The following is a 13,947-nucleotide window of genomic DNA, read 5'->3' on the forward strand; positions in this document are numbered from 1 at the left end:
CCTCCCGGGTATCAGCACCCCTCATGCAGGGACCTCCTCAGTGACAGAGCTCAGCATCTCTAAATGAAACATTTCATGTAACACATTCACTGTCCAGTTCATTAGGTATACCTGTGAACATCTCATTAGCACAAATTAATCAGCCAATCACAAGGCAGCAACTTATTTGTATTTTTGCATTTGGGCAGAGAGAATATTAACTGACTGATGTTAGAATTTATTTTTATTGTAAAGGCTATATACCTCATAATTGTTAGGTGATGGCTGTGTGCGGACAGGGATAGGACCCAAGGTGCAGACTCCGGAGACAGAACTTAAACCAAAACAGCTTTAATGCTGAACGCAAACATAACATAACTGGAACAAAACTCAAAATAAACTAACACCGGTGGATGGGCAAACCACACAGCAAAATAAACGGTAGATCGCGACACCGACATAGAGAAACACAGGGCTTAAGTACACAGAGGGAGCAATCAGGGAATGGGTAACAGGAGGGAAACACAGCTGGGGCAAATCAGAACTGACGAGACAAAAGGAAGCGTAAACTGAACACACTGAGATAAGACAGAGACCTTCAAAGTAAAACAGGAAACACATAACACAGACTCACATGCAGGCACTACAGAGGGAACAGAGACGTGGGACCAGGGCAGACACAAACACTGACTGAACACGGGGATATAGGAACTAAGGATACACAGAGACGCGAACTAGACAAGGGGATACAGGTGATAGGGGAGACAGAACAACTAAAGAAGACAGAGACATAAACCATAAGACAGAACTCAAAGAAACCAAAGACTAAAAAGTGTAAATAATATAATAAACTCAAATACCCTGGGTCAACGACCCAGGCATCCTAACAATAATTTGTGTGTCTGTGTTTTGTCCTGTGTTGTACACAGATGTGCACTGTAGTCTGGTTTTGGATTTAATTCAATTCAATGTTATTTATACAGCCCCAAATCACAACAACAGTCGCCTCAAGGTGCTTTATATTGTACAGTAGATCCTACAATGATATATACAGAGAAAAACCCAACAATCATATGACCCCCTATGAGCAGCACTTTGGCAACAGTGGGAAGGAAAAACTCCCTTTTAACAGGAAGAAACTTCCAGCAGAACCAGGCTCAGGGAGGGGCGGGGCCATCTGCTGCGACCGGTTGGGGTGAGAGAAGGAAGACAGGATAAAGACATGCTGTGGAAGAGAGACAGAGGTTAATAACAGATATGATTCAATGCAGAGAGGTCTGTTAATACATAGTGAGTGAGAAAGGTGACTGGAAAGGAAAAACTCAATGCATCATGGGAATCCCCCGGCAGCCTACATCTATTGCAGCATAACTAAGGGAGGATTCAGGGTCACCTGGTCCAGCCCTAACTATATGCTTTAGCAAAAAGGAAAGTTTGAAGCCTAATCTTAAAAGTAGAGATAGTGTCTGTCTCCCATTCTACTTTTAAATACTCTAGGAACAACAAGTAGGCCTGCAGAGCGAGAGCGAAGTGCTCTAATAGGGTGATATGGTACTACAAGGTCATTAAGATAAGATGGGGCCTGATTATTTAGGACCTTGTATGTGAGGAGCAGGATTTTGAATTCTGGATTTAACAGGAAGCCAATGAAGGGAAGCCAAAACAGGAGAAATCTGCTCTCTCTTTCTAGTCCCTGTCAGGACTCTTGCTGCAGCATTTTGGATTAGCTGAAGGCTTTTCAGTGAGTTTTTTGGACATCCTGATAATAATGAATTACAGTCGTCCAGCCTGGAAGTAATAAATGCATGAACTAGTTTTTCAGAGGGGCAAATTTTGGAAGAGAGCCGGAGATTGATAACATGATTTAGACTGCTACACCCAGATACTTCCAGACACAAACAGAGAGAAGTCTCTGAGGTCTGCCTGCTCTAGAGATGGCACCAAGTTACAAAACTTCAAGGCTGACTTAAAACTTTAATAGAAATGGGAGTGTTGCCTTCAAAAGGCTGATCTCTATATAAGGAGATGTCAACTGAGGTGCAGAGGAAGACACGTGAGCTCAGACCTAAGGCCACCCTTTCAATCAATCATGTTAACGTTCGGTTGCCTGGGTGCAGCAGTCTTTGTCTCTGAGCCACAGAGGTCCGAGGTGCCATGTAAAACTAATTTCTAACAGTTTGATAATAAATCTATGAATAAACTGATGATAACATTGAGCATATGTGTCTTCTCTCATAAAAAACCAACAGTGGTAGTTCTCTGGGCAAAAATTCAAAATGTCAAAGCAGAAAGACTAGACTGCTTCAAGCTAACAGGAAGGACCATGAAGTCAAAGAACCACTTCATACGACCCAAGTGTACAAAAGAGCATCTATCAGGGCTCTAGAGTGCGACCAAAATTGCGTTGAAAATACGACCTAATTTCTCAGTGGTGCGACTAAAAAAAATCCTAGGTGGCACTGGTGTGACCAGCCGTTAGAGATAACAAAAAGTGTCCGCAACTCGGAAAGCCTCCATGTGGTCAACAACTGACACACATTATGCCCCTATCGTGATCTAAACCAATCAGAGACAGTCAGGGGTGGGACCTCTCTGATTGGCTGTGGTCCAGACATTCCTGTCGATGTCGATGTATGTTTGAAAGTGCAGGCGGATAGAAAGAGGTGAGCACGGGGGGGGGTTTCAACAATCGATTTTCCGATTAAAATGGATTTTAGCTTGAATGATGTGATATTGATTCATTAAATCCTGAATCGATTTTTAAATATAAATGTATTTTGCCAGAAACGCCAGAAGCTCACAAAACGATTTCAACAGCCACCAAACAGCTAAAACAGTAAATGAGAGCAGGTACACGGATTCCAGACAAAGACGTGAACACACAGCGTGGACCTGACGCGTCAGTGAGATGTCAGCTTTCTCGTACACAGACACGCCGTCGGGGCTGAAGTTCAACGGCTCACACCAAAATGTACTTCAAGAACAGTTTCTCGAATCTGTTTTCTGCATTATTTGTTTGCTTATTGCGCACCAGTCTGCTGTTCAATACTGAAGAAACGTAAACTTTTTAAAATGATGACAATTTGCAAAACACTCAGCTGTGTCTGTAATCAAACCTCTGTAACTTTGCTTCACTTCAGCAGCATCAGGTAATGTTCATACGTTGATTCATGGTTTTCTTTGTTTTTGTTCTACTGCAGAATATTTTTAAGGTCATCTGCTATAAAAAGCCAGAACAGGAAAATCTGCTTCTTGTTTTTCTGTTTTATTCACAGTTACTTTGACACAAAGACCTCTGCTGTGATGCTCACACCTCTGATGAAGTCTCACAGCGTCAGTACTGATAAATGATCAGAATGATGATATTTCTGACTGTCTGAGTCAAAATTGAATTGAAGTGAATGGATTATAGAAATCAGCGATGATACCCAGCCCGAGTGGCTGACAGAAGAAGATGTAGCTGTGGGTAACGAGAAAAGGTGAAAAGAACGATTGATAACTTTTTTGTTAAGGCCTGATTCATGGCTCTGACACAGCCATCAACCTCTCAGGTTATGTCTAACACTGGTTCGGAGACAGCATCACATAATGAGCCACATACGATCGACTCCGAGCCAGAGCCCACTGAAAGTAAAAGAAGGAAAGTGTATACATTTGGAAGAGAGCAGCTTGACCAGTTTCCCTGGCTAAGATACAGTAAAGCTGACAACATGATGCACTGCATTTACTGCTGTGGGTGTGGACAGACCGCGGCCGGCAATACTGCATTTGTGACTGGTGCTAATACGTTTTAAACTGAAACGCTGAAAAAGCACAGCGTATCCAGAAAACACATTACATGCTGTGATAAATGCACTGCCCAAGTGTCCCCTCTGCCCACAGCCTTTCAGCAGCAGGCAGCAGCAAACAGGTCGTCAGAGGAGCCGATGTGATGATTAAGTTTAACATTGCTTACAATATTACCAAAGAGTGCCAACGCACTTTAAGCACTTTTTCAGTAACTTATCTTTCTTGTAGAACTGTGCTCCAAATAAATAATAATAGACTGTATTTTTATGGCGCTTTTTGAGACCCTCAAAGCGCTTTACAATGCCACTATTCATTCACTCTCACATTCACACACTGGTGGAAGCAGCTACAGTTGTAGCCACAGCTGCTCTGGGGCAGACTGACAGAAGCGAGGCTGCCATATTGCGCCATCGGCCCATCTGGCCATCACCAGTAGGCAGTAAGTGAAGTGTCTTGCCCAAGGACACAAAGACCAAGACAGACAGAGCTGGGGATCAAACCAGCAACCTTCCAGTTACAAGATGAGCTTCCCAACCCCCTGAGCCACGGTCGCGCCCCAATGAAGAACTTTGTGTTGACAAGATTGTTAGTTAATCATTTACAAATCAATATTGGCTGTATGGACAGCAAATTTCCACCCCAAAAAGTGCACATGTAAAACTGCGGTGTTAAGCGATGTGGTTGAAAAATTTGGGTGCACCTAACTTTTGTGCTGGTGCACCTAAGAAAAAAAGTTAGGCGCACCAATGGCACAAAGGTAGTCTAGAGCCCTGATCTATGAAAGCAAAACCTATCAAATGTTGAAGTAGACTGGCACACTGACCAACTGAGCATAAACATCACAGCCAACCTGAGTGTTGTTGCTGATCATGTCCATCCCTTCAGGTCCCTAACCCTAACGCATCTGAATTTAAATAAAAACCACACAATCCAATGCACCTGCATGCTGTATTTCAATTTCAATCACACATAAACATGAAATATATCTAAGTTACATATTTAAAAATCCATATTTAAAGGAAACAGGAAAAAAGGAAATATTGAATGGTTAATTGCTCAAATTATATTTTTTGTATCATGTGTGATGGAGATCAAGAATGGCCTGCATTTGTATAGCGCTTTACTAGTCCCTAAGGACCCCAAAGCGCTTTATACTACATTCAGTCATCCACCCATTCACACACACATTCACACACTGGTGATGGCAGCTACATTGTAGCCACAGCTGCCCTGGGGCGCACTGACAGAGGCGAGGCTGCGGACACTGGCGCCACCGGGCCCTCTGACCACCACCAGTAGAATGTAGTGATGGGATTTCCGGCTCTTTTTAGAGAACCGGCTCTTTCAGCTCGGCTCACTAAAAACAGCCGGCTCTTTCGGCTCCCAACCGGCTCTTCAGGTTGTTTTGTTGCTTTAATTAATTAATTATCAACAACAACATAAAATTATGCACAAAAGGAATTAGTAATGTAAAAAAACGTGGTTTTCTTTATGCATGTTTATACATAAATTTTTATGGGGGCCCCTAGAGACGAAACATGTACAAACTCCAAAACACATTTCTAGCATTAACTAAACTTCCAAAACAGAGCTACTAGATCACTTAAATTACACAATCGAATTCATATGTCTATTGTTTTTGTATTAATACACAAACACTCATATATATATATTAAAATAATTTTTAAAAAAAACCCTCATTTACCTGTTACTACCACACACCCAATCCAATTGTTGGTACTTCCTGGCTTGTGTAGCCACTAGGTAAAAGCTCAACACGGCCCCTAGCATCCTGGGGCACTTCCGTTGTGTTTTGGAGTTTGTACGTTTTGGAGTTTGTACGTGCTTTGTCTCTAGGGGCCACTGTAAATATACTCCACATAAAATGTAATAAATAAATTATAAAATACACAAACCAACTATTTACATTTCATACATTTTAACTTTTAACTACTTAAATTTTCAGCTTTTTCCTGTTAAACAAATTTAAAGTGAAACAACACAAAACACTGCAAACCACAACACAATCAAATATAAATTAAAATATGGAAAAAAAGCGACAAAAAGAAAAGAACGCCCAGATCTTTAATTAAGGCAAAGGTTGGCATTTAGAAATATTAATATCACACTCAACTGACTGCGTTTTATCTTCCCATTGCACTGATGGGTGGACAGTTCTCAGGTGCCTGTGCATGTTGTTTGTGGAGCCGGCTCTATATGATATCCTTTTCTTGTACACTCTGCCTTTGTTTTGTCAATAAGATTGAAATGGCTCCAGACTTTGCTTCTTTTCTTGGTGTCACTCATTTTCTTTACTGTACCTTTCCAATGTGACGGTGTTGTCTCTTGTTGATCCCGGCTCTCTTTCTTTCCCTCTCCCTCCTGCTCTTGTTGTGTGCTACTGCTGTTGCGAGTGTAACTACCGCCCCGCCCCCTCAGCTCAGCGCTGAGCAGAGGGGGGAGGGGCGCAAACGCAAGGCTCTGTTTGCCGTCTCTGCTCAGCGCAAACACAAGGGTGATTTGCAACGTGAAGCGAAAAAAAGTGAAAGAGAGGGCAGGAGAAAGAAAAAAACCTTGTTCACTTCAAAGATCCGGCTCTGAGAGCCATTTCGACCGACCCATCACTGGCAGAATGCATGCTTAGTTCTGTCTGGGAAGCTCACTGGTTTATGGCTCAAAAAGAAACAGCAGCGGTTCTTTTTGCAGTCTCTGCAATGATGTCAAAGCTCTGAACAGAGCTGTAGAAAACTTTTTAGAGGTGAGTGTACAGTACAATTTTCAAAATGAGTCATACAGAATTTAATTATCAAAAGTTACATTTTTATATTTACTAATATATACAATGATGAATCAGCCACAGTTTCCTAATTATATCTGAGTATGATATCCATCCTTTCAACATGCTTTTACAACCTAAATAAATAATCTAATGGATGCCTAATTATTTCCGACCATCATCAAAAACTTGTGAAACGGCGTTGAATAACATTTTCTTGTAAAGTTCACTGTTAAAGTTTTATGTGCCAAGTTGAGACTTTGTTTGTTCAGCATTGTGTAAAAGTGCTGAACGCGCTGAGCCACCATCCTCAAACATCAGTGGAAGACACTGACATCCAAAGTGGATAAAAGAGGTCCCATCGATCCCTGCCACAGGTCTCGGTGATGACATAATATTACTGGTTTGAACACACAGGTGTGATCTGTTAAGTATGATGTTATCAAGGCTGTCGCAGATACCGACAGAACCGTCAGCTTTCTGTCACCTCGGAGGAGACCAGCGGCAGCAGACGCGGAGACTCGTACCTTGGCCAGCTCCAAGAGTTCGCGCAGTCTCTCTGGAGTCTCTGTGGGTAACCGTCTGAGCGCAGCGCTGTCCGGTGTCTGCAGCTGACACAACGCCCAGGCCCACCGGGTCCGTCAGCCACCTTATCCCGTCACACTTCCTGGGATTTTCCTTTTAGTAACGGGACCCACAGTGCTGCACGATCGCAGATTCTGGTGATGAGACGCATGCGCGGTTTACTTAAGCGCTCGTGGGGGAGATCAATGTTGCATTAACGTGTCAGAAAAGCTAAAAGAGAGAGATGCGTAGAAAAAGAAAATAAATGAGCTCATTATATTATAGCAAAAACAAACAAAAAAGGAAAAATAAACAAAAAAACATGTTGTTTTAATGCAAAAGTCGTCCTTTTGCGTTTCTACCATTTAAATCAAAAATAATACGGAGGTGGTTCTGGTGGTTACCACTTAACTATATTCTACTTTTTTAATCAATAGAAGTTTTTTTTTCGCATCTAATGTCATAAAACAATTATAATGCTGAATGCTGAGGAGCCATAATCATAAAAGGTGCACTGATAACGTCAATTATATTTATTTTTTCATGAAAACATACTCATTCATAGCTTTTATGATAAGTAATGTTTTATTGTAACCATTGCTTTCAAAGACTCTGCATAAAAAAACTATATTTACATGCAATCTATGTTTATTGGCTTTCAAACTCTGTCCTGTATTAAATTCATTTTCCTCTCCAAAACATGTTGTTTATTACAAACTCAAAAAGTTTTCACTGAAAAAAGTCGAAAGTTTGGTGTTTTCTTTGGACATGAAGGCAGCATTGCCTTTGCTGTAACTTGTATCTGTTCCAACAACAGTAACAGGAGTTCTGGTGACACAGTCTCACACAGTGTGCATGTGGTGTCAGCTTACCAAGCCAGCAGTTATGTTACGCTGGGAAGAAGCTGAAGTATCACTGCTGAGAGTCTCATTATGTAACTCTGTAATGCAACCTGCTCTCATTACAACAACAGCATACACACACTGTTAAAGAGTCTAACTAGCATATGGTGTCCTATTGTTCTGTTCAGATTAGAAGAATCCTAGAAATTAGAATCTGAGAAAATGTGATTTTCTCTGACAATACTAAATGTTAATTTACTCAAACTCATTTATAATACCACATCAGCAGTAAAAAGAAACCCAGTAAATTTGCAGCTGTTTAGTGTCCCCAGAGGTTTCACATGGTTTGTGTTCTGTTAGTCTAACAACAGAGACTTACTTAGACTTAGGTCCTGCTGTTTGCATTGGGCGGCAGATCTCCGCCAGCACAATCGATCAGCTTCGGCTGTCTAAGGTGTGTAACTCACCGATGAAAGTCCTCCGCCATGTTGTACGGGGGCGGCCTGGATTGTGTCTTCCAAGGGGTGGGTTCCATGGGATGGTGATCTTGGGCAGTTGGTGCGGGAGTTGGCACAGTGTTTGTCCCCCAAAAGGCCGGTCAGTCACAATGTCATTGAGGGGACATGTGGCAGTCCGGCGGTGGACTTCTTCATTGGTGACATGGTCCGAGTAAGAAACAGGGAGGATCCGTCTTAGACATGAGTGTTGAGCCACATTGAGTCTTTGGCGATTTTGGCTGATGTTTTCCATGTATCACAAGTGCAGATCGCGGTAGGTATAATGATGGAGTTGAGCAGATGGATCTTTGTAGCCCGGTCGATCTTCGGGATCAACCAGATCAGCCAGAGTCACTGGAAAACCGCACCCGCTTTCACAATCTGACACACGACTAATGATCAGCATCTCTGTCGCCTGCAAGGATGCTGCCCAGGGTGGTGAATTGGTTCACCTCCACCAGACATTGCTGTCCTACCTGTGGGATACTGTGCCGTCACGTAACCAATTCTCATGACCTTGGCCTGGTTCCCGCTAATCCGGAAGCCCACTTTGGCTGCCTCTTGCTCCAAGTTTTCATGTCATGGTCTTCATGTTTTTCCAGACGTCAGCCAACAAAACAATGCCATCTGCGAAGTTGAGGTCCGTCTGGCGTGTTGATGGACGCCAAGGTATCCCAAAGCCATCTTGGTCCATAGAAGTCTGCATAATAATAATAATAATAATAATAATAATAATAATAATAATGATAGTAATAGTAATAATAATGAGTAATAATAAATAGTAATAATAATTTTGAGCTGTGACTTAAATAAGGGAACGGAATCTATATTTCTTATAACTGGAGGAAGTGAGTTCCTGAGCCGAGGAGCAGAGCAACTGAAAGACAAGATGAGCAGAAGGAACAACAAGATGAGTGGCAGATGAAGATCTGAGAGAGCAGGAAACAGAGGTTATTTGAAGCAGATCACACAGATAAGGAGGGGCAAGGTTATGGATGCACTTAAACGTGAGAATTTAATATTTAAAGTTTATCTGAGCTTCTATGGGCAACCAGTGAAGCTGTTGAAGAATTGGGGTAATATGGTCTCTTAATGGAGTATGAGTTATGACCTGAGCTGCAGAAAGAAGAAGTTGAAGTTTATGGAGGGACTTATTGGGGAGACCAAATAAGAGGGAGTTGCAATAATTGATCTGGGAAGTAATAAGACTATAGACAAGGATGGCAGCAGCACGGGGAGTAAGGAAGGGACGAAGTCGGTTAATGTTAGGTAAGTGAAAGTATGTGTAACGATGTAAAATAATGAACATGGTTTTGTTGTGGTTAAATTCCTGTTAAACTTGGGATCGCAACCATGGGTTTATTTTGAAAGATTTGATTTTAAAACTTTTATTTTGAAAATCCGCAGTGGAAGTCTGCTACTGGTAAACGGGCTTTCCCTAAGCTTATCCCTTTAGTAGCGATGAAGCTTTTGCTGTGGTAAGTTCTTCCTCAGTCCGCCCTGACTGAACATGAGTTTAAAACATATTTGAAGATCCCCATTGAGGTTAACATGACAGTGCATTAACAGCATGAACTGCCCATACAGTAGCATCTGAGTAGATTTCAGTTTTATGATCTTGTTTCGCAATTAATGGGTTAGACGGTAGGAAAAATGGACACGCTGAGCTAGCAGCTAACAGCTAGAGGAGACTGTCGTGTCTAATAATTTGAAATTTCTCTTGATAGTTGGGCGGGATCCTGTTGCTGGAAACCCATGGTTACTCATGTCCCATGTTATTGCAGGTATGTGTATTTTGTGCTGCAGGCTAATTCTGTTTAAGAAGTACTGCTTATTAAGTTTTGCCCAGTAGATGGCAGCATTGTTCCATTTACTATTGTACATGAAAGGAAATTTTGGCTTTGGTCTGGAAGTGTATTTATTTTCACATGAATGTGCATTTAAGTGAATTAATTTCTCTTTTTTTTTTACCTAAACCACAATGCAGTAATATTTTTATTTTATTTTATAGAATGCACCCTTTCCTCATATCGGTCTCAGTGGTGATGTAGCGATCCTCTGTGAGGACGCAGCAACTGGATCGAAGGTAGAGGGTTCAGAATATTTTGATGAACTGTTCAGGGATGCCATATGACGCTATCAAATGTCTATGTGAAATCGACAAAATTAATCGAGAGATGCTGCTGGTATTCCAAAGTCTGTTCGGTGATTGTGAACAGGATTAAATTCTGCTCTGTGCACAACCAGCCACTGCAGAATCCGGCTTGTTCTTCCCGGAATTTCTGGTCCAGGGCCTTATGAAGTCTTCGGCTATAGTGTGATTCCTCAGTTGTTGCAGTCCGCCAGGTTGCCTTTCTTGGGGAGCTTTACTGTAACTCCTCTTAGCCAATCTTCTTGCACTTGTGCCGATGACCAACATAAGCTGACGGGGCACTGATGTGCTTCAGCATTTCTGCAGACACCATGTACATGCCCAATGCATTGCCATTCTCAAGGAGTTTGATCACGGCTGCAGTTTCTTCAGTGGTTATGGCGTCTGTCCTAATGTCCAAGTCATTCAGAGTCTTTTTGAAGTGTTCCACCCCTGACAACAGAGGCCTCTAGTATAAGAGGAGATTTTGTCATATCCAGGTAACTTCAGGGTTAACCCCGGGTTTTCTGCTTCAAATGTGATTCACTTTTTACGAGTTAAATCAGGACTTAACTTATGCCCTAATCTGGAAACTAGCCTGCTTGTTATGCCATTCCATGCTAAAACCACCAACTGTAGTTCACATTTTGTATCACATTGTTGCAGGAATGTGCATGTAATAATTGGTAATTTAGAAAATGTATAAATGTAGTTATACGTGATTCTATTCTGCTGCTGAGTGTATGTTCTTTAAGGCTCAGAACTGAAGGCTGCATTCAGGACTTTATCACACTGGTACATAACGAGAGGGACCTTGAACAAGTGTGCACACATGTACACACACAAACAGCATCTCACTTCATGCTTGCTCTTTCCCTAGCCTCTTATGTCACTTATATGTTTGGTCTTATTATTGTCTTATTTGTTGTGATTTCTGAGCACATGCAGAGGTTTTTGCTTGGGAAGCAACTGTCACCTTGTTTTCAGGGTCTTATGTAACACTCAGTGGTATTGAAATATGTAAAGCTTTTCTACTCTACCTAAAGTTAAACAGCTGAGAGCATCTTGAGGACTGCAGAGAAAAAGGTTTGCACTTGGGATTTTGAACTGTGGTGTTTCCACTGCTGAGGACTTTTGGACACAGTTTAAAAAAGTCTTCATCAGAAAAGCACTTGTAATTGTTAGAATTGATATTTTTTAGGTTGTCATTTGTGCTTAGAAACATATAATTATTTATGCTTGGAGATATATAATCATTTATATGTTGATAAAATATCTTAACCTTATTAGGTCTGATAAGGACTGTGTACACTCTGTACCATGAGATGAGAGGAAGCGGTCTCGAGTTGGCCATGTCATCAGAGAATTTCTGGAGGAGACAGTCACAGATGGTGAAGAGGAAAGGGGACAGAACAGGGTGCTCAGTTGCTGCAGTCTCACAAACAGTGGTCTGCCTGTCAGGAAGTCACTGATCCACTGGACCTGTGTATCCTCCACCTGCATGTCTTCCAGCTTCTCCCTCAGCATCCTGGACTGGATCATGTTATCGGGGCCAGAGAAGTCGAAGAAAATTATCCGAATTGTGGTGCTCGTTGTTATTAAAGCTTTAGCTTGAGTGTAGAAAGGAGCTCTTCTCTTCTGTGGTGGTTAAGAGAAAGTGATGTATGGTTCTAATGAAAACATTAGACAGTAGAACTCTTTTGCTTTGATTTTTTTTTTCAGTCACATTCTGTTTACATAATTTTTATTTAGACGATGTGTTCTCAAACTTCTACTTGCAAATGCATTTCTGTCTGATTCATCTTTTTAACACTCCTCATAGCATGAAAAATAGAAAACAGCGTTCACCTGGCGTGTTCTTTATTTGATTAGACATTTACAGGAACAGGTCTCTGTTTACAGCTTATCATCCTCAAACTTTCAGACCAGTCAATATTTGCGTGGACTTTGTCCCTTAAAAATACATGACATAAACAGAACTGACCTAAACAGCTGTTTTCTCTCTTCTCAGTAATTTGGTCACTCTGTTATTGCCTCAGAGGTAATTTGTTGTTATGCATATCTCAGGACATCTGACTTTTCAGATGTTAAATGGATTTCCTGCAGGTGCTCCAGTAGCATACCGGCCCACAGTTTGTAGGATTCTCATGTATTTTTAAAACATGTCTGAGAATCACATTATATTTTGCATAATTACTATGTCTGGAACTTCTTCTTTTCTTTTCTTTTTTGCCGTAACATCTCAAAAATGTTGCGATGGGGGCAACAGAACCCTGGAACAGAAAGTAATACTAAGAAAGAAAGAACTGTTGGAACATTTTACACATGATTAGCTGATAACAGGTTAGTAAGATGATTCAGTCTAAAAACAGCATCTCTGATGGTATGGTGCTGCATTAGTGCCTAATGCCATAGCAGCTTTCACATCTGAAAAGGCGTACATGTTAAACAGTATGTACAGGTTATAGAGCAGGAAATGCTCTGATCCAGACATCCTTTTTAGGGAAGGCCTTCATGTGTCAGCATGATGATGCTAAACCACATACTGCATTTATCCCAGCAGCATGGCTTCATAGCAGGCGAATGTAAAATGGCATGATTACTCAGTTCAAACATTTGATGTGTTTCTGTGTTCTATTGAAGATAAAATACAATTGTATGGAATTGTAATTGAAATTGATTCTATTTCTTACAGTTCAAGTACACTAAACCTTGAGCTTATTAAGCAATAAAATGGGGAGCAAATAGTAAGGGATACAATATCTGAGAGATCTTCAGTTTTTCCTTTTAATCCTGTTTTTTCTGGGAAAATCAAATTTGTGTTGACACAGTATTTCGTTAATATTTCAAACAAATGTACACACAAAGTTCACACAGTCCTGTGTGGTCTCCTGTTTTTCTGTTTCTCCTGAGAATCTTCACTTATCAGCAAAATGTTAACGAACTTCTTCTAGGAAAACCTTAATTTTTTAATGAAAAAAACAATAAAAGGGAAATATAAATTACACTATTTTGTGTGCATGTAGTGTTTAATTTATTTTGACTTTGCATGTTTCAAAGTGAGTACTGTGTTATTGTTCAAAAACACAAGTTATTCTTATAAACTTAATTGAAGCTGTATTTGTATCCTTTTAATTAAGCAATTAATTCATCTTCTTAGGTATGAAAGAAAATTAAAGAAGCAGAAATTCAAACACCAGGAGGCACTGCAGAAAGGGTCAACAACTGCAGAATAAATGACAATGAGTGAAAGCATAACAAACATAACATAAACCAGATGTATTTTATCCAGATTTATTATTTTATTGTTTGTCATATTGTCACACATCTTTTCAGAATGATAATTAAACTAACACTTACGAATCTTTC

Source organism: Aulonocara sp. 'chitande type north' Nkhata Bay, linkage group LG9 (assembly GCF_057382095.1).
Source record: "Aulonocara sp. 'chitande type north' Nkhata Bay isolate Kocher_YH1m ecotype deep benthic linkage group LG9, A_spYH_male_GT1.1, whole genome shotgun sequence".
In the NCBI taxonomy this organism is placed as follows: domain Eukaryota; kingdom Metazoa; phylum Chordata; class Actinopteri; order Cichliformes; family Cichlidae; genus Aulonocara; species Aulonocara sp. 'chitande type north' Nkhata Bay.